The sequence below is a fragment of the Macadamia integrifolia genome, chromosome 7 (assembly GCF_013358625.1).
Source record: "Macadamia integrifolia cultivar HAES 741 chromosome 7, SCU_Mint_v3, whole genome shotgun sequence".
NCBI lineage: Eukaryota > Viridiplantae > Streptophyta > Magnoliopsida > Proteales > Proteaceae > Macadamia > Macadamia integrifolia.
The window spans coordinates 10493056-10515698 of NC_056563.1; positions in this window are offsets into that span (position 1 = coordinate 10493056).

Genomic DNA, 22643 nt, shown 5'->3' on the forward strand with positions numbered 1-22643 from the left:
TGGTGAGTGGCATATTTTGAGTCCAGACTTGATATAGGCTACTAGTGAGAAAGTGAATATGATCAGAGAAATGATTAAAGCAGCTCAGTATAGACAGAAGAGCTATGCAGATGTCAGAAGGAAACATCTGGAGTTTGGAGTTGGAGATGTTCTTATAGATCACCCTAGTTAAAGGGGTGATGCAATTCAGAAATAAGGGAAAGCTTAGTCAGAGGTCTATGGGACCGTATAATATACTGGAAAGGATCAAACTGGCAGCTTACCCCATAGCTTTGCCACCAGAGTTGGAGGGTACACATGATGTCTTCCATGTATTTATATTGAGAAAGTACATTCCTGACCCCACTCACGTCTTGACTTACATACCCCATGTGTTGGACAAGAATATTGCCTACATTGAGTATCCAGAGAAGATTGTTGATCAGAAGGACCATGTTCTCCGCAACCACACCGTTTCCTTTGTCAAAGTGAAATGGATGAACCACCCCGAATAGGAGGCATCCTGGGAACGGGAATATGAGATGTTGAAGCAGTATCCGAGATTGTTTGATTTACTAGGTATGTTCAATTTCGAGGACGAAATTCTAATAAGGTGGGGGGAATGTTACACCCGCGCCCTGACCCGGTCTAATTTGAACTATTGTGATAGGTCTCGGATCGAAGATAGGAAGCACAGCTAGGTTTTGGCTCACAGCTACCCATTGCCAAAGGGGAAGAGATGACCCCACATATTCATGTATTGCATGCCAGTCCAACTGGAGGGGATTCGTACCTTCCAATCCCAAATGGTAAGCGACCCGACTCCCTACACATGAATCCCAGCATGTATCAACATTGTCAAAAGATCATGAGCACAGTCGAGGGCAACTACTTGTGAGACCAATTGAGGGACAGAAAATAGTCAAGACATCTTGACCATAAAAAATAAGCCACCGGAAACAGCCTGGGCCTAAATCCAGTGACTATTTCCGGTGACCAAACAGGTTATTGTCAAGGTTCCGATGCCCATGTCCCACCACTTGCATCATAGACAGCCCTGGATGATCCCAACTCATCCTTCACACCTTCCTCATGATATAAGCAATTTACTAACCTAAGTAGTTGGGTCCTCATGCTCTGGAAGTCAGATTAACCCGATCGGACCAATTAGGGTTCAACCAAATGGACCCTAAGCCCCAACTTAACTCATAAGTTAGAAATGAGGATTTCATTTCCTTATTTCACTTGTGCTCAATGTAGGAGAGGAAGAAGAAGAAGAAGAGGAAGGAGAGGGGGAAAGGTTTTACCTTAGTGCCGGTTGCCGTCTAGTTGCCGGAATCGCTGTCGAAGGTAAGTGCAATCACTTCTACTACTCTCTCTCATCATTTTGACCTAGGTTAAGCTAGCTTTGGAAGGAATCTTAGTGTGCAAACCCTCTTGACCTCGGGGAATACATGTTCCACCTCCCTGGTGCCATTGCCAAGCTCAAATCGGGTTCGGTGAGCTCCAGCAACAAGATTGGCCAAATAACCAACTAGGGTTTCGATCGTTCGATGGATGTATCTCCCAAATGGCTTGGTGGAATCAGGATTTTATTAGCTTAGAATGATGCTAGGAACATCCCCTACAAACTCCATGGAACAAACCCCGACGATTGGGCCCGAGCTGGAAAGCCCCAATTTGTGTGGGCAGTGTTGTACTACCACCAAAAGCAAGCCACAAGAAACACTGGACCTTCTTCCGGTGCCTGTTTTCGGTGAGCCCCTGAGCCCTAGGAGTTCTTTGCCACCTCCACTAGAAACAACACTGATATTTCCGGTGGGAAGTGTCTGTTTCCGGTGGGTATTTCCGGTGACATTACTATCACTGATGGACTTTATCTGTACCCTTTGGGGGTGACCCATGTGAGTCCCTCCCGATGTTCCCAACACATATTGATGTACGATTGCCTTTATGTCTAGGACAGTGATGCGCACATGCCCCGAATTCAAAATTGAGTTGATCGACCGATGGCCATACTTAAACCCTAACACACACGAGCATAAACTAGGTGAGGGATGTATTGCTTTATTTCTTGGAATGTTTATTATTACAGAATTGCCCATATGTATAGATCTTTACATGATTTATTAATTTTCTCAAATAATGATGGTATGCTATCAGATATTACATTTTATTTAATTGATATGAGATGCTATGGAAATGTATGGCGGGATCCGCTGTGGCCGAGATGGTACCGGTACTGTGATCATCGCATGTTTTTTACATGTATAAGATGAAATCTGATGTGGCCGAGGTGGTACCAGTGTTGTGATTGCCGTATGTGTGTTGCATTCATACATTGATTATGTGCATTAGAGTTATTTGAAGTCACGGATTACACCTTGTGGCCGATGTGTTATTGGTATCATGTTCTCTGGGACTGCATTTGAAAATGGATACACTTTGTGGCCAACAATTGGTACCGGTGTTGCGTAGTCTATACACAACTGTTATATGCATGATAGATTAGGTAAATGGTCGTGGGTTACACTTTATGGCCAATGTATTACCGGTATCATGTACCCGAGACTATTTGGAGATGGATTACACTTTTTGGCCGATCTATTTCTGGTATCATGTAATTCATACTAAATGTATCATTATAAAGGCATATGACATATATGTGGTTAAGTATCACTCCCTATGCTACGAATCCTTGTCAATAGGGATTAAGGTGTTGGATAACCCATTGTGGTATGTTCGATGTGCCTTTTCGGAATGCCACACCCGCTGTACGATGTGACTATTGCTGGAGGCAGGAACTTGTTAGGTGTGGCTAATGATTGGTACCGGTGCCATGACAACCAAGGAGGGGTTATCAAGGGTTTGCTAGGTGACCCATGGACTCATACAGGGACCGCAGGCTTCTTTCACGACTAGGATTTGTATCCCTACGTAGTCGATGGCTGTTCGAGACGAGGGATACAACCTAATGTGCCGTAGTAACATTTACCAGACTTAGTTGTATTGTTAGGTGAAAAATGAAATAAATGAATTGCTTCACGAGCATCATAGACTATGTGTTTAATTTCTGTTATCATGCATCACAAATTATTACTGCGAATGTTTTATTTGGATGTGCTTGAACCCACCCCTTACTGAGTGAGTTGAAAAGCTTACCCCATGTATACACACTTTTTTAATGATGATGCAGATACGGTCATGCCTATGGCTAGTGACTCTCTTTCCTCCAGACCAGAGTATGGAGTGAGCGACTAGTGGATGCTGGAAGCGGAGGAGAATGGTTAGGATTGTGCTTGCGATTTCTGTGCTTACGCGGCTCCATGAAGTGTATTGTGTATTTTGGTTATTTTGATTAAGATCTGTGAATAGTATACTTTTCCACTTGTTATGTATAAGTCTCAAAAATTTGTAAACACATAAATTTGGTTATGGATAATTACAATATCATTAGATGTCCCCCACTTATTTATGATTTCGTTGCTATTGGTTGGTTTGTGATGTGAGATTGTGAAATGTTAAGGTACTACGATCAGAGATCCTAGTAGATTTGTAAGACAGGTACGTGTCTTACTCACACCACTGTTATTCCTAATGGTAAGTTACGTCTACTGAAAGTGGGGTGTGACATATTGCATATGGTTGCATGTGATTGTCTACCCCACCCCTCACTGAGCATTACCAGTGCTCACCCCCCTTTCCTTTGACCTACAGATGAGGAGAGAAATTACCTACAGATTACTAGTTATGTGCATGATGCTATGGTTATGGATCAGTTGGCTTATACTTAGGATTTTGATGATTTCATCCATGGACCTGATTGCGAGTGTGACGATTGTGTTTATGGTGGACAGTATTTCTGAGATCTGATGTTTATGATCATTCTTTTGTGTAAATATGGATGATTGTAGAACTCAGTTTTTGATGGTTTGATAGGTGGGAGAAATTTTTTTGTGTGTATATATTTTGATACTTGGATTACTGTAATATAAGGAATTACTGCAAGTAAATTGTGAATTATTGTACATATATTATTAGGTACCACATAGATGCACTGGGTGAGTATAAACCTTACTTGATTTTTTATTATCTGCTGAAAAAAATTTCTGATCTGATGTAAGGTATCCAGTGCTTGCATACCTTTGCCATATGAATGGCAAGGTGAGGTATGGCATAAAGCCCTCAACCAACAAAATTCAAAGTGAGTTTTCACTTCTTCTCTAAGGCATTTATTATTTTGAGGTTTTAGGTGAGAATTTTCACATTCTAACCCCAATCGGCAATGGTGTATGCATTTTGGTAAAATTATTTCATATTTTCCTATCAATTCATCAAGAACAGAGAATGAGACTTCATACAGTTGGGTTATTTGCTGAAATTTTCTAGAATTCCTTCTATTCCACAAGTTCCAACCCAAATCGGTTCAAAACCCCTTTCAATTTCTGAAATTTCTCTTGTTACATGTTCAAATGGGTGAGAATCTTTTACCTTCATGTGGAATCTTGCAGTAGTCTTCCAAGCAAATCGATCTCCTCACTAATTTCCCTCTCTTCTCTTCTTCTTCTTCTTTCTCCTTTCTTTCTCTTACTATCCAAGTATTATTCAAGTGAGAAAATGGGAGTGAAATGGGTGTTGGCGGCTCTTATATAGCCCCTCACATTAGTGGCTCACTAACTTCTTATAATATATATATATATATATATACACACTAGCAAAGGTACACGTGCAGTAGAGAGAGAGAGAGAGAGAGGTCAAGCAAATAGTTTTCAGAGATTTATTTCTCAATGTGACGTAGGAAATATATGATGGTTGTTATTACAAAGCTAAATCAATAAATAATGCTCTAATGGGTACATACTTCAAAGGGTTGAATTAGTTGGAAGACCATTTGCAATACAATTTGGTTGGTGATAAAGATGATATACACTAATGGAAAACCTTAACAATAAATATGAAACTTCCAATTCCAAAAGCTTTGGGAAATACCTATTGGTTGGCATTGCAAATAATTTTTCAAAACTTAGGACAAAATTCAGATTCATTTATGCCACACCATATTCTATACATCTCAATAATTAAATATCTTAAGACATAGATCAAGTAGTATCAACAAAGGTACAGTGCAAGGAAAACTAATGCATATAGCATCTTCCTTATGTGAAGTTGCTCCAAGTGAAACACTAGACTGCTACAATGAGACATGTGTCATAATTGATATATGTTTTGACGGACTCTCTTTAATAGTTAGTACCCATGCTATGTATTTAGGGAAGAGTATAAAGATAGAACGCTACAAAATTTACTCCTCTCTTAAGCTATTAATCAAACCATAAATTGTCTGCATATAGTTACATTGGATGGGACAAATATAACCATTAGAAAAAAGCTTATTTACTTACCAAAAAAATAAAAAAATGAAAGAGCATAAACATTACCATACAAATAAAACTTTAAAATTAGCCATACCGGTCCTTAAATTTACTAAAATGTACACAAAAAATGAACCCAAAATGAAGAAAAAGGAAGAAACCATCTTTAAATCTTTATTTTTGGTAAACATCTTTAAATCATTTTTATCCATAAAAGAGCATAAGGTTTGACTTTTGGGCACACAGTAAAATGGGGAGAAGAGGGAGAAGCAAAGGGCAATTCGGGTAATTCGTGCAATTCAACTAAGGAAAACAGAAAATCCGGCGGCCGTGAAATCAACCACCAGCGAATTGTCTTAAAATGCTTAGAGAGAGACAGAGTGAAAAAAGGATTTAAAAGCCTCTCTCAAAACTTCCTGAAATCAGAAGAGGGAGCTTTGAAAATCCGTCGGTTATCGGGCGCTCTGTGGTCGGCTTTTGTCATACAGCAAATCTTTGGAATTTAATTCGACCAGAAAGAGAATTTTTTTCTGGTTTATACAGTATCTCACTATCTCTTGTCCTCCCTAATTCATGCCAATTTCACATATTTTCCGGTCGTTTTTTCTGCTTCTGAAATAAAATGGGCAATGCAGAAGCGCAGGAGGAACAGAGAAATTCAAGCCCAGAACAAACCAATTCTAAAAGCCCTTCTCCACTTAGCTCTTCTAGTGACTAAAGTTGCAGTACACGATGGGTTCTCTTTTAGTGAACCAATCTTCAATATCGTTAGCAAAAGTGAAAATTCCAACTACGGAAGCAGAAGCAGTAGCAGTAGCAATAGCAATAGCAATAGAAGCGGCAAGAACAAACGGTGGTGGTGGTGACTAAAATGGAATTCATTAGCGGGGGCGGTGGGTCCGGCGAGGACCCAGATGTCTTTGACTCTCAGAGGAGGAAGAAGCGATACCATAAAGAGAAAATATAAAAAATGAAAAATGTAGAGTAAATGAAAAGTGCATAATCATATTGGGAGATATATATGTGGTCAGGAGGGAGGGATCCTTTTGTATAGGGACTGTTGGGGAGGTGGACGACTGTGAGAGAAAGAAAGAGAAAGAGAGAGAGAGAGAGAGAGAGTTTCAACTTTCAACCAAGCGACGGGACCCATGGGGGTATTTGTGAGAGAACAAGGAGTAATACTTCTATTATTATAAGGATATTATAGTCAACTTGAAATGTTTACTAAAAAAATTAGTACGTACTTTTATAGGGTACATAGATATAAAAGTACATAATTATGTACTATTGTAATTAATTATATAACTAATTATACAACCATCTTCAATTTTATAATTTTATTATTTAACCTATTTAATCATAACGGACCCATGGAAATAGGTCCACATGAAAAATTTAAAGAGTGGGACCCATTTCAGTCAATTCTGGACATTTTGTCCAGTCGACAGGCTTGCCTGTCATGTCCAGAACTCTCTAGTTGATTGAGTCAGACTTATTCCCTTTTGAGTTTGTCCAATCATGTATCATTACCAACCCTTATTAAAGGTAAATGTCTACCTACTGGCCCACTATTCGTTCTGATTTCTCCAACACTGTTGGTAGAAGGCACAAGTACATGTTGGGTCATTCTTCCCTTCCTGGCATTCCACTGCTGCCAGCCAAGCTAGTGTTGGCCTCTCCAATCTGTTACTCTTGCCTATTCACAGTTAATGTAAAGAGGTGAGATTTAGGGTGTTACAGTTTCCCCTCTCCTTACAAAAAATTTCATCCTCAAAATTTGTAAGAATTACCTGGTAAACCAAACAGTTCTAGGTACTTTTCTTTCACTTCATCTTCTCTTTCCTAGGAAGCTTCTAGCTCCGGATGATTCTTCCACTTGATCTTCACATATGATATGGTTTGACTCCGAAGTTGATATTCCTTCCTATCAAAGATTCCTTCAAGTTTCTCTTCATAGCTCAAATCATCATTCAACTCCAAAGGTTCCACCACATATAATACACATGTGAAGGATCTGGGATGTACTTCTTCAGCATAGAGACACGAAAAACATTATGGAATCTATCCAGCTCTAGAGGTAATGCCAATCTATAGGCTATCTTGTCAATCCAATCTAAAATCTCAAAGGGTCCTATATACCTTGGACTCAATTTACCCCTCTTTCCAAATCTCTTAATACCTTTGATTGGTGAAATTTTCAAAAATATTTTTCACCCATTTCAAACTCTAAAGGCTTCCTCCTGTTGTCTGCATAACTCTTCTACTTGGATTGAGCTGCCTTGATTCTTTCCCTGATCATATCTACCTTCTCACAGGTAACTTGTTCCAGCTCAGGTCCCAAAATTCTTCTTTCTCCCACTTCATCCCAATACAATGGGGTTCTACACTTCTTTCCATATAGAGCTTCAAATGGTGGCATAACAATTGATTGAGAGCTATTGTAATATGCAAATTCAACTAATGGTATATGTTCATCCCAACTATAGTTTATATCTATAGCACAAGCCCTCAAAATATCTTCCAAAGTCTGGATTGTTCTTTCAGTCTGCCCATCTGTCTGAGGATGATATGTTGTGATTTCAGTTTAGTTCCCATTGCCTTCTGTATACTTCTCCAAAATGAAGTGAGACCAGAATCGCGGTTGAAAACAATACTAACAGGCACACCATGATATCTCACTATGTTATCAATATACAATTGTGCTAACTTCTCCATGGAGTAAGATATCTTCATAGGTATAAAATGGACTACTTTGATCAACCTATCAACAATCACCCATATAATGTCATTCCCTCTTTTAGTTCAGGGTAATTCTGTCACAAAATCCATAGTGACATGTTCTCATTTCCATTCTAGTACTAGGAGAGGTTGTAATAACCCATGTGACTTTTGTCTCAATGCTTTCACCACTGGCAATTCATGCATTTTGCCACATGCTCTGCTATATCAATCTTCATACCATGCCACCAATAAGTTTTCTTCATATCTCTATACAATTTAGTACTTCCAAGATGTACAGAGTAAGGGGTACTATGAGCTTCACTTAGAATCAACTCTATGTGTTTCTCTTCCCTTGGAACACACAATCTATCATTGAACCACAAAGTTCCATCATTCAATGTGAACCTCAAATCCCTCTGTCTTCCATCATTGATTGCATTTATGGTTTTCCTCAATATATCATTCTTAGGTTGTGCCTCATTGATCTGTTCAAATAGAGATGGTTTAATAGTAAGTGTGGCAAGTGTTAAATCTTTAAATGTCTCTACTCCCACAATTATTTCAGACCAAATTCTTTTGCTTCTTCAATCAACATAGGGTTTGTAGTAAGTGCTGCCAATGTAGAAACTTTATGTTTCCTACTGAGAGCATCTGCTACCACATTAGCTTCTCCTGGATGATAATGAAAAGTACAGTCATAGTCCTTCAGTAGATCTAGCCATCTCCTTTGCCTCATATTCAGTTCTTTCTGAGTGAATAGATACTTAAGGCTCTTGTAGTCACTATAAATCTCACATTTTTCACCATACAAATAGTGATGCCAATTTTTCAAAGCGAAAATGACTACTGCCAATTATAGGTCATGGGTAGGATAGTTCTTTACACTATCATTCTCCATATGTTTTGGGGGAAATAATATAAATCCTCAAATTGCTGTTGGTACTCCAACACTGACTTAGGTCCTTGAGTCAAAGCCATGGACTCTGAATCCTTCCTGTCTCTCACGTTGATAGGGAAATAGTTTCCATAGAATACCTCTACAAACTAATCCCAGGTGGGATGTGGATGTGTGGCTAACAGTATAGGTCTGATAGCCTTCCACCAGGCATGGGCTTCATTCCGCAGTTGATAGGTAGCACACATAATCTTCTACTCACCACTACAACCTAATACTGCCAATGCCTTTTCAACTCCTTTTACCCATTTTGAGGATGCTAATGGGTTAGAACTCACACCACTGAAGTATGGAGGCCTATATTTGTGGAATTTCTCCATTAATTTACTCATGTCAATCCACACTTGTTACTCTGGTGGGTTCTCTAAACCATGTTGTCTTGCCTGTGTACCTATAACTGGTACAACCTGGGTTGCTTGCCCTCCTATAGTCTATGGTGCAACTAGAATCTCTAGGTTAACTTAAGGTACAGAAGCTGTAGGAACTAGAGGAGGTGGTGCCATTGGTGTAGGTGGGAACTGGTATTCCCCTAGCACGCACTATTGTGGCCAATTCCTCAATAACCCTATTCTATTGTTGTTGCTGCTGTTGTATACTTTGTTGTATTGTTTGTTGTAGCCCTTGCTGTATACCCTGGACCATATTGGTCATCAGAGTGGTCACATCCTGAGCTATAAACACTGGGGGTACAGGAGGTGACACAGATGCTACCTCTGCAGGAGCAGCTATAGGAATTGATTCTTGTGTTCCCGATACTGACTCACTTTCCCTCTCATCACTCATAGACACCACAAGGTGTGCTCTAGTAGTGGGCCGACCCCTTTTCCGCTATCATGGTCTTACTGAGGTTGAGCCCATTTTAGTGGCATATTGAGAATTTCCTAAAAATCATAGTATATCAATTCCCAATGCTCAACACATATATTTTCAACAAGGATAAGTAATGTAGCAACTGATCACATACAAAATTTCCTAACAAAAATAGAAGAAATCAGTCATATCCTAATCATATCTCTATCACACATCAAGTTCACAACAATTAGGCTTTTATCTTGAAGATTTTATTTCTTACTTCCCAATGCACTGGATGATCCTAAGTCTTGTGGGTTTTTAGACTTCTGTAATACCCTACTTCTTAAACCCGGTCTGATTACACGGTTGACCTGGTTTAACTATGCAGGACCCGAACCGGAGAGAGTTAGAGCGGGCTCCTTATGGACTATGATGGCAAGGGTGACTTTAAACACCGGCTGGCCCGACAAGTCCGAGCCAGTGCCAGAAGAGACGGGAGTACCCAAGCCGTGTACATGCACCTATCATAAGGCCATGTACTGATAAAGTAAGTATGTAGCCATATATTAAGGTATATACGTATATTACACCGTATGCCAAGGGTGGGGTTCGCGCCGAGGCTCGAACTCTGTCAAAATTCTAAGTTTTGGCCCTCAGGTGGGCGGACAGGTGGGCGCACTCACCCACCTGAGTGACCCATCCATGTGTTAGTTATTTAAGAAGTATATATATAACATTTATGATTTTCTTTTCTTTTCATTTTTGACACTCGTACGTTGGTGAGGATAGTAAAGAGGAGAGAGGAAAGAAAGGGAAGAAGAAGGGAAGAGAAGGAAGAGGAAGAAGAGAAGGATTTCAGCGGCGCCGAAGCTTGATCTTCCCATTCTGGCACCAAAAGAGTGATCTTTAACACTAGATCTACATTTAGAGGTAAGCAAAGTTGGGTTCCTTAAACATTCACCATACCCAAGCTTAAACCCTTGATTCGAGTAGGGTTTCTTGAGATCTTATAAATCCCCTTTGAAATGATGAATCTAAGGTTTAATAGATGATTTATGTGTTGATCTTGAAGGATTTGAAGAGGTATTGACAAGGTTGGAGAAGCATTGTGGGTTTGAAGTGATTTTGAGGGTTTGAAGGTGTTCTTGAGCAAAGAAGGTAAGATGGTTTCCCATCACTTGGTTCTAACCTAGATCTAGGTTAGAACCATCCTATAAGACATTGAAAGTGTGGATAATGGATTGGGAAAAGCCCCCATTTGAATCCCCAAAGAATGGAGGAAGTTGGGAAGAAACAACAGTTTTCCCGCCAAGACCGGTGGGCAAGACCGGTGGGCACCCGCCTGAGAGGGCAGGGCCTTCGGGCACAACCGGCGGGCTAACCAGTGGGCCACCCTACCCGCTGGTCTTAGCAGGTCCCCTGACCCAATCGGCGGGCCAGACCGGTGGGCCAATCGGTGGGCCAGACAGGTGGGCTGTCTGACCCACCTGAGAGGCCCCGAATGTGATTCTTACTTCCGTTTGGACCCAAATCGGACGTGCGACCTTCTTTTAACGTTCTAAACATGATTTTGTCATTGGATCTCGTTAATTTTAATCCTAAAATGGTGAAACACTAACCCCGCTCACTCATGTTAGGTTCACCAAATCCTACGCTTCTCGCATCGGATCTCACCCGTACCGAATGGGAATCCTTGTACACTACAGGTAAGTAGGGAGAGGACGTTTGGCCTTGTTTCAAGGCATTATTTGGCATTCATTTAAATGTATATAGTCTAGTCATGCCATCATGAATATGCTATGTAGATTAGTCATCCTCACGTTGTTATGCATGTGTGTTATGTTACTTTCTAAATGCCAAGTAATGAGATGCTTATGTGATGAATGTTGACATCATTATGCATAATGCATTAATAGACTAGATGCCGCAATCAGCTTGGACACGAATGCATTGGTGGCCCGTGGTATGGGATGCGGTGGCACTATGCAATCGTACTATTGTCATATAGGAGCATGCGGTTTAGGATTTTCACCGTCCCGTTCAACAACCCTTCCCAACAGGGGTTAAGGTGTTGGGTTACAATTTGGGGGGAAGCAGTGGTCGCGGTTGTCAGTTCACTGTGGCGGTTAGACATAACGCCCGGCAGGTCATTAGGATAGTCGGCAACCCCGGTGGTATATTCAAGAGGGCCAATCGTACTGCTTTTAAATTGCTGGAGTCAGCACCTTTAATTTCAGTCATTTACATTTTTGTTGAGAGCTGGTGGTCGGCATTGTTTTTACTTTTCTGAGTACTCACGGTGGGCCTTCTCCGACAGCCCTATGGGCATATCGCGGGATGGAGTTCGCGGCTCATACCCGGAGTATATGCGCACTGTGGCTGTAGTAGCACTAAACCGAAGACTTAGTAATGTTGCTTAGGTGGATGTGATTTAAAATGTAATGCATAACATGTAGTGCATATGATTGTGTTTCGTTGTGTGGACTGCTGTGTGGTCCATCTTTTCACTTACTGAGCTAGTGAGCTCATCCCACGTGTGCACCCCTTTTTAGATGATTTTGCAGGTCATACATCTGAGGAGCACGGGGTGGGTCCCACGGTCGAGTTCACCGAAGAGGACTAGTGGGCCCCTGAGGAGTTAGAGCACGGCACTGATTGCCCGTGCGAGAGTTGTGCTGTGGGACCGCAGTTCTGATGCCGAGCTGAGCTTCACTTTTGAGGCCGAGCTGAGCTCTACCATGTGATGCTGAACTGGGCTCAAACCTTGATGCCGAGCTGAGCTCTAGCCTTGATACCGAGCTGAGCTGTATACTCTGATTTTTGATGGTTTCCTTTATGTACTTGATATGTGAATTGTACTTTTATTATGTAAATATCATGCCTTCGGGCCCACATGTATATAACTATTGTATCACAATTCGAGTATCAAGTATTATGGGAATATTCACAGGTAAACCTAGTCTTCCGCTGATCTGATAAGTTTTTTTATTAGTTGTGTGTATGCTGTGGTGGAATACAGTATCAGATGATCCTGGCAGGTTTGGCTTAATCGGTGTTAACCTAGTCACTGGCCCGGTTCAGTGTGAACGGGGTGTGACAACGGTAGTATCAGAGCATGATGCTCTGCTCCACTCATAGCATACCATTAGAATCTCGTAGAGTCTATAATAGGAAAATGGGGTTGGGTTAATGTAAAAGCTTTAAAGAGTAAAAGCCGAAGAAAGAAGTATTAGAAAGGGTTGCATTTAGATGTTGCATTCATGGCATGCGTGAGAGTAGATAAAAGGTAAATAAGTTGATGTTATAACCTATCGAGTACTAGTTTGACGAAATTTCGGCAGCATAACGGCGTAAAATGGGATTTCCAAAAATTTTTCACACAAACACCTGATAAACAATATATTTATATATGACAATGATCAAAAGCAACAATAGACACCACAACTAAACTCCACAAGTATTCAACATATGAATTCACCACAAAAATCGCTATCAAAATACATTATCCCACAAATGAGTCCAGTTACAGTACAAATACAAGGAATGAGAAAAGAAATGAAATATACAACAAGGTCCAATAAAAGGAAAACAGATAAGAAGTTGGTGTGGGCGAGCTAAGCCCTCACTGATCATCATCATCGTCATCTATGATCACTACGTTCGCCAGAGGTCTAGAGTTGACGTCAAGGCGATGGTCGTAGTAGTCAAACCTCGCGTCCACCAGTTGTACCACCCTCCGTAGTCGACCAAAATCTGTTGACATGGTGTTGGCCGTGGTGCTCAAGTCTTGGCCCAGTTGGAGAAAGGAGTTCTCCAAAGTAGCTTGCCTCTCTAGGATGCGTTCCTCCCTGGAAGCACTCTCATCCAGCCTTCTCAGTAGCTGAACTTGGCCATCCTTCAAGGCCCGCATGGTGGACATCGTGCCCTCGAAGTTATATGCACCACTTCCAGGTGGTGGGGCTCTATGCTGTGAGGCTGCAGCTCTGGAGGAACCAGGATCGGGGCCTCTCGACTCCTGAGGTGCCTCCTCAGGGATGCCATCACCCACCAGATCATCCTCCTCATCCTAAGGAACATAGTCCTCATCCAACCCGCTGGACTCCTCCTCCATGTGGACATCCTCCATAGGGGCAGCCCTCTTATCCCTACCTCTCTGAGCTCCTGCTCTCGGAGGTGTTTCCATAAGGGTATGGAGTCCCATCCTCAGGAGGTTACCCCTGTCGAACCTATCAGCCGGAGTCTTCCCCTCCTCGCCACTCAGGTCCACCCCGAAGAACTCAAAGATCCAAGTGAGGATCCTGCCATAGGGGAATCCTCCATCCTCAGGGTGGGAAGTATGGTACTCCATCATCTTGAGAATGATGTACGGCAGGCACAAGTGCTCGACACCTCCCTCTACGGCAGTGTATATGCAGAAAGCGATGAAGGCCGCCATGAAAGTGACCTGGTTCCGATGACCTCCTCTGGGGAGCAGGTTGAACTGGACCAAATGGGCAAATAAGCAAACCTCGGGGTAGAAGGATGTCTCGGACTTCGGACGGGTACTACTGCCGCAGATGGTCTCGTAGATGAAGTCCGACGTCTCCAAGCTCATGAATGGTCCCTGGGGCTTACTCCTGGGAGGACTGTAGTAGCGGTGGCCGACTGCCGATATGCCCAAGATACTGGTCAAGGTATCCACGGTTAGTTGGATGTCTACCCCCTTCACCAAGCTGACTATGGTGTACTCCCCGTACAGATAAGAAACGTCTAAGTTGCAGTAGAACCGGTGAACTAGTTGCTCGTAGCATGGACAGTCTACGTGGAGGATAGATTCCCAACCCAGTGCTGAGAACCTCTCCTGAAGCCGAGCCTTGTGGAAGTCGTCGACTACCACGGTCTTCTCCATCATCACCGACCTCTTTAGGAAAGCCGGCCAGTTGGCTGTTGCCTCTGCACTATGGAAGAGCTCCTCATCATAGTCCGAAGGGTCAGACCGGGCAGGTCCGGGTCTCCCTATGCGGGGGGCTGAAGAGCTGGTTCCCGCACTCTTCCGCTTAGAAGCAGTAGTCTTACGTAGCGCACCAGAAGATGAGGGACCCTTGCCGGTGCGAGATGACATCCTGGCAAGAAAAGAGGAAAGCAGGGTGAGTAAGGAAAGGAAAATGACAGCAGTAAAGGGGAGCCCCAAAACCCAAATTTCTCGCAAAATAGAAAAAGCGACAAGCTAGGAATGATAGGGAGCCTATGAACGAGATGCACGGTAAGTGACAAAGCGGAGTCATGATAAAACAACAAAATGATAGCAAGGAGCATATGTAACATGAGAGGATTCAATTTCAATGCGTAAATTCATCCACAATGGAGTAAAACTTGAAACTATAGGTCTAAGACAGAAATGCCATGGTGGCGAGATCATGAATATGCAAAAACATACTCTAATAGACTATGGAGGTCCACAAATACCAAGTATGTACAGGAAAAATCAAGGAAACCCAATACAAAAGAGGGGTTTTCATGGGAAGACACGGGGATTCCAAGCATAAGGGACATTTCATGAAATCTATAGCATGTTAAGCACAAATCAAGTGCAATGCATCACAAAGGAATCATTAATTGGAGAAAAAGAGCGAGAATTGAAGAAATCCCCAAATTTGAGAAAACTAGGGCACGATTTAGGGTTTTTCTCAAAATGGGAAGATAAATCCTAATAAACTAGGAATGACCACAAGAGAAACATCACAATCACATGGCAACACTATTCTATGGAAAGGAATATGGAAAGAAAGCCTAGATTAAAGTCTACACATGAATCTACCCCCAAGTGAAAATTCTGAGAAAGGTGAAGAAGAAACTTACTTGGAAGTGGGAGAGTTGAATCTTCTCACAAATCGCCGGGTTGATGAGTGGAATCGCGAGTGGAAGCGTTGAAATGATCTCCAAAATCGCCTGAAAGAGATAGAGAGAAAGAGAGAGGAGAATGGAAGAGAATGCACATGAACAGAGCCTGATGGGCCCTATTTGTGTTTTTACTCGGCCAGGACCGGCGGGCCACCTTGCCCGCCGGTGTCACCCGTCGATTGAGGTTCTGGGACCGGCGGGCCAACCGGCGGGCCCCTACCCGCCGGTGCAGCCCACCGGTTGTGGAAACTTGGGAAGAATTGAAATTTTTTTTTATGTATTACTAATATGTTTATATTGATTATTATTATTATTATTATTATCCCTATGTTAATGTGTTATGGTCAAGTGGGACCATTGACATACCTGTTGGGGCATTGGCCCTGTATCTGGGAATTAAGTTGCGGTTAATTGCAGACTATCATACACTACAATACCTTATGTGATGGCATATAATTGTGTGCCGAAATCAATTCTACGGTGTTTAACCAATATGGTGTGTGATATGTTCCAGGTACAGGGATACGATGGTACGTACTAGATCCGGTAGCAATGCCCGAGGTACCTCGTGTGGTCCTCGTCTGGTCGGTCGACTACTGAATCCCAGGGGGTCCCGCCCTGTGGGGTAATCCTCCCCTCCACCACCTTCAGAGACCCTTGGTCGGGGTGGGGCACATGGGGACCCACCTATGACTACATTCCCGGACCCTCCACCGGTTATTACTCCGGGAGATGTTGCTACCATAATTTAGCAGTCACAACAGGCTTTTCAGCAACAAATGCTTTAGCAACAGCAAGCATTTATGACTGCTATTCAACAACAATTGGACCTTTCTCAATCGGGTCATCCTCCCCGGATACTTACTCCATAGGACCCGCCTGTAGGGTCGAGAACGGGACCACAAGTGGGAGGTACACCTCCAAATCCACCCTTTGGCATTCCTCTGTATGGGGTACCGCCTCCATACCATTACTACCTGGCTTATGCTCCCAATTACCTGTCCGTGAATAATACGTCGAAGGTAGTGGAGTCAATCAAGAGGAACTTACCACCTGTATTCTCTAAGGTGGGGAGTGATCCTCTGGAACCAGACCAGTGGATTCAAGAACTGGAGAAAATATTTGATGTGATTGAGTGCACGGATGCACAGAAACTTATTTGTGCGGGTTTGCAACTCAAGAAGGAGGCCAACTCCTGGTGGCAAGCTTCTAAGCCCATATTGTTGGCTGCCCATCCAGAACCCACCTGGGAACAGTTCAAGGAGTTGTTCTTGGACAACCATTATCCGCGTAGCTTCAGAGACCGCAAGGAGACTGAGTTTATGGCTTTAACTCAAGGAGGTAAGACTATCCTCGAGTACCAATAGCAATTTGAGAGCTTGTTCCATTTTGCCCCAAGGCATATGCGGATAGCTGAAGAGAAGGCTGCAAGATTCCTAAAGGGCCTAAAAGCATCCATTGGGTCTGTACTTGAGGTCTTGGATTTGACTGACTATGGCCAGATTGTGCAGAAGGCCAAGACCATGGAGGATAAGCAAAAGGGAGAACAGTCCCTCACCCCTGGACTGTGGAAAAGAACAAACCCATTTCCGGATATGGGGAACTCCTCCAAGGCATATCGCGGATCGTACAGTTCTGGGCCTATGTATAGGCAGCCCTATAGGCCATCTGGCTACCTTCCTAGACCAGCTGGTGGTTTGAGTTCCACATCTTTTCGCCCGAACACTGGTGCGGCACCTATAGCTCCAAGGCCACCTCGACCTCCATCTGCAACGGTTCAAGTGCAGAGGGGCCCCGCCCCAGTTCCGACATCTCAGATTCGTTGCTTTAACTACCATTCATATGGGCATTATGCAAAAGACTGTCGGGTCAGACCAGCCTTGCCCTCTAGTCAGCCCTCGACGTTTCGACCTCCCTTAACTCGGGGAAGTCAACCGCAGGGAAGGATGTATGCTCTATCAGCCGAGGAAGTTGAGGCCAGTACAGAAGTAGTAGTAGGTACATTTTAAATTAAGAAATTCATTATGTTAAATATTGATGACCTGCTGAAATTATATGCATTGTTACACTAGGTATCCTACCCATATCAGGCATAGCAGCCTATGTTTTATTCGATTCAGGAGCTACTCATTCATTCGCATCTAAGAGATTTGTAGAGAAACTTGGGATGTCACCCAGAATCCTGGATCATGGAATGATTGTTAGTATGCCTACGGGTAAAGTTACACAGTTGAAGGAGGTATATGGGTCGTGCCCAGTGGAAATTAGTGGAAAGAATTTTGATGCACAACTCATTAAGTTCAATATGTGGAATTTCGATGTTATACTGGGTATGGATTGGTTGTCGGCTCATCGAGCTAATGTGATGTGTGCTAAAAAGCTGATTAGGGTGACAGATGACGAAGGAAAAGAATTGGTATACCAAGCAGATAAAATGAAACGGGTGAGGAAGGTCCTTGTCTCCGCTCTTCAAGCGGTAAAGTTGTTGGAGGATGGCTGTCAGGGCTACTTGGTATCGGTACTTGATGTTGATGCAAGGATTACACCTCTAGAAGAGGTAAAGGTGGTTAAAGAGTTTCCCGACATTTTCCTAGATGATCTGATGCATTTACCACCTGATAGAGAGTTGGAGTTTGCCATAGATTTGACTCCTGGAGCAGCTCCAGTATCTAAGGCTCCATACAGGATGGCGCCAGCTGAATTGAAGGAGTTGCAGATGCAGTTACAGGAACTATTGGAAAGGTGGTTTATTCGCCCAAGTGTTTCACCTTGGGGTGCCCCAGTGTTGTTTGTCAAGAAGAAAGATGGCAGCTTACGTATGTGCATCGATTACCTGGAATTAAATAAGCTAACCATTAAGAACCGGTATCCATTGCCACGCATTGATGATTTATTTGACCAGTTGCAGGGAGCCAGGGTATTTTCAAAGATAGACCTTCGATCAGGCTATTATCAGCTCAAGATAAAGAGCAGCGACATACCCTAGACAGCATTTAGGACTCGGTATGGTCACTATGAGTTCCTAGTGTTGTCTTTCGGGTTAACCAATGCACCGGCAGCATTCATGGATCTAATGAATCGAGTATTTCAGGATGTGCTCGATAAATGGGTAATTGTTTTTATTGACGACATCTTGATCTACTCCAAGACCAAAGAGGAACACACTCAACACTTGAGAATGGTGTTGCAGAGGTTGAGAGAACAACAATTGTTTGCCAAGTACAGCAAGTGTGAATTCTGGCTTGAACAAGTTGGATTCCTGGGGCACTTAGTGTCTAAAGCTGGAATTGAAGTAGATCCTGATAAGGTAAAAGCAATAGTGGAATGGGAAACCCCCAAGAATGTCACTGAAATTAGAAGCTTCTTGGGTTTGGCTAGATACTACCGGCGTTTCATCGAGAATTTCGCCTGAATCTCAGCACCAATGACTAAATTAACCAAAAAGGGTGTGAAATTCGACTGGGCAGAGGAATGTGAGAAGAGTTTCCAAGAATTGAAGAAGAGGTTGGTGTCGGCCCCTGTGTTGACCATCCCTGAAGGCACAGGTGGAATGACAGTCTACACTGATGCTTCCAAAGTTGGTTTGGGTTGCGTTCTCATGCAATGCGGTAAGGTAATAGCGTATGCGTCCCGACAACTAAAGGAGTATGAGAAGAACTACCCCACTCATGACTTAGAACTAGCCGTAGTCATTTTTGCCCTTAAGATTTGGCGACATTATTTGTATGGGGAGAAGTGTGAGATATACAGTGATCACAAAAGTCTGAAGTACTTCTTCACCCAGAAGGATTTGAACATGAGACAGAGGAGATGGCTTGAGCTCATGAAGGATTACGACTATGACATTCAGTATCATCCCGACAAGGCAAATGTAGTGGCAGATGCATTGAGTCGGAAGGCACAGACTGTGTCACTCTCATGCTTAGCAGTCAGCCCACCACTCGTGCAAGAGGCGATGCTAATGGATGAAGCCCTCTTATATGAAGGAGCAACCTTAGAATTGGAACGTCAACCAGAAAACCTTAAATGGTTGACTGTATCCTTTACGGCTCTATAGGTGCATCCGGCTATTAGGCAAGAGGTAATAATGAAACAACATTTGGACCCTGAATTGCAGTGGATCAGAGTTAAGGTTCAAGATCAAACAATGAACAACCCAGATTTTGTTTTAGCCGGTGATGGGACATTGATGTTTCGAGGCAGACTGTGTGTACCCAATGATTTGGATATACAAGACAAGATAGTGCGAGAAGCACATAGCTCCGAGTACTCACTTCACCTAGGAAGTACCAAGATGTACAAAGAGCTCAAACAAAATTACTGGTGGCCAAGCATGAAAGTCACAATAGCTCTATATGTGGCGACTTGTCTCACATGCCAGAAAGTAAAAGCTGCGAGGCATCGACCTTATGGTACTCTTCAGCCACTCCCAGTACTAGAATGGAAGTGGGAGAGGATTACAATGGACTTCGTCACCGGACTACTATGTACACCTAAGGGAATGGACGCGATATGGGTGATCGTTGATCGACTTACCAAGGCTGCTCATTTCATTCCCATCAAGACCAAGTTCTCCATGGCCAAACTAGCACAACTTTACATGGACAACATAGTGCGCTTACATGGAGTGCCAGTGAGCATTGTTTCAGATAGGGACCCAAGGTTCACTTCCAGATTTTGGAAAAGCTTACAGCGTGCCTTGTGATCACAGTTGAATTTGAGTACTGCTTTCCACCCACAGACTAATGGTAAGTCGGAGCGAACCATACAGATATTAGAGGACATGTTTATAACATGTACAATGGAGATGAGTGGCAGTTGGGAAGAATATATACCTCTTATGGAGTTTGCCTATAACAACAGCTACCAAGCTACAATTGGGATGGCTCCGTATGAGGCATTATATGGCCGGAAGTGTAAAACTCCTTTGTATTGGGATGAGGTAGGCGAACGTCGAATGTTTGGACCTGAGATGATACAGATGACTTGTGACAAAGTCGACGTTATTCGAGAACGGATTAAAGCAGCTCAGTCCCGTCAAAAGAGCTATGCAGACACCCGTAGAAAAGACATTGAATTTCAGCCAGGAGAAAAGGTATTTCTCAAGATCTCTCCTACTAAAGTGTTGCAAAGGTTTCACAGAAAGGGGAAGTTGAGCCCAAGATACATTGGACCATTTGAGATCTTAGCCCGGGTTGGCTATGTGATGCTTATGCGATGAATGTTGACATTATTGTGCATAATGCATTAATAGACTAGATGCCGTAGTCGGCTTGGACACGAGTGCATTGGTGGCCCATGGTATGGGATGCGGTGGTACTATGCAATCGTACTATTGTCATATAGGAGCATACGGTTTAGGATTTTCATCGTCCCATGCTACGACCCTTCCCAACAGGGGTTAAGGTGTTGGGTTACCATTTGGGGGGAAGCAGTGGTCGCGGTTGTCGGGTCACTGTGGCTGTTAGACATAACGCCTGGCGGGTCATTAGGACAGTCGGCAACCCCGGTGGTATATTCAAGAGGGCCAATCGTACTACTTTTAAATTACTGGAGTCAGCACCTTTAATTTCAGTCATTTACTTTTCTGTTGAGAGCCGGTGGTTGGCATTGTTTTTACTTTTTCGAGTACTCACGGTGGGCCTTCTCCGACAGCCCTATGGGGGTATCGCGGGATGGAGTTCACGGTTCGTACCCAGAGTATACGCGCATTGTGGCTGTAGTAGCACTAAACCGAAGACTTAGTAATGTTGCTTAGGTGGATGTGATTTAAAATGTAATGCATAGCATGTAGTGCATATGATTGTGTTTCGTTGTGTGGACTGCTGCGTGGTCCATATTTCCACTTACTGAGCTAGTGAGCTCATCCCACGTGTCCACCCCTTTTTAGATGATTTTGCAGGTCATACATCTGAGGAGCACGGGGTGGGTCCCACGGTTGAGTTCCCCGAAGAGGACTGGTGGGCCCTTAAGGAGTTAGAGCACGACATTGATTGCCCGTGCGAGAGTTGTGCTGTAGGACCGCAGTTCTGATGCCGAGCTGAGCTCCACTTTTGAGGCCGAGCTGAGCTCTACCATGTGATGCCGAGCTGGGCTCAAACCTTGATGCCGAGCTGAGCTCTAGCCTTGATACCGAGCTGAGCTGTATACTCTGATTTTTGATGGTTTCCTTTATATACTTGATATGTGAATTGTACTTTTATTGTATAAATATCATGCTTTCGGGCCCACATGTATATAACTATTGTATCACAATTCGGGTATCAAGTATTTTGGGAATATTCACAGGTAAACCTAGTGTTCCGCTGATCTGATAAGTTCTTTTATTAGTTGTGTGTATGCTGTGGTGGAATACAGTATCAGATGATCCTGGCAGGTTTGGGTTAACCGGTGTTAACCCGGTCACTGGCCCAGTTCAGTGTGAACGGGGTGTGACACTTCAGCCCTGGATTTTGCTCTGTTACCACCAACTATGTCACACCCTGCCCCTCTTATGGCATAGGTATGCCGGCACTGGATACCTTACTGCACCAAGTCAACCTGTTTACCCAGAATCCTACTTTAGGGGAGTCCACAAACCCACATCCACATGTACTATTCATCATAATCAGATCAGAGTTCGCTGCATTTAATATAAAATCAAGTAAAGTTTGTACTCAATCTATATGGTACTTAATATTATATGTACAATAATCCACAAGCTACTTACAGTAATCCATCATATTATAGTCATCAAATATCAAAATATATATACACAAAATTTCTCCCACCTGCTAATTACATAACATTTCTCCCACCTGTAGTTTGAACCATCAAAAACTGATTTCTACACCCATCCATATGTATAGAAAAGAATAACCATATACATCTGATCTCATAAATATTATTCATCATAAACATAATCATCGCATTCGTAATCAGGTCCATAACTGAAATCATCAAAA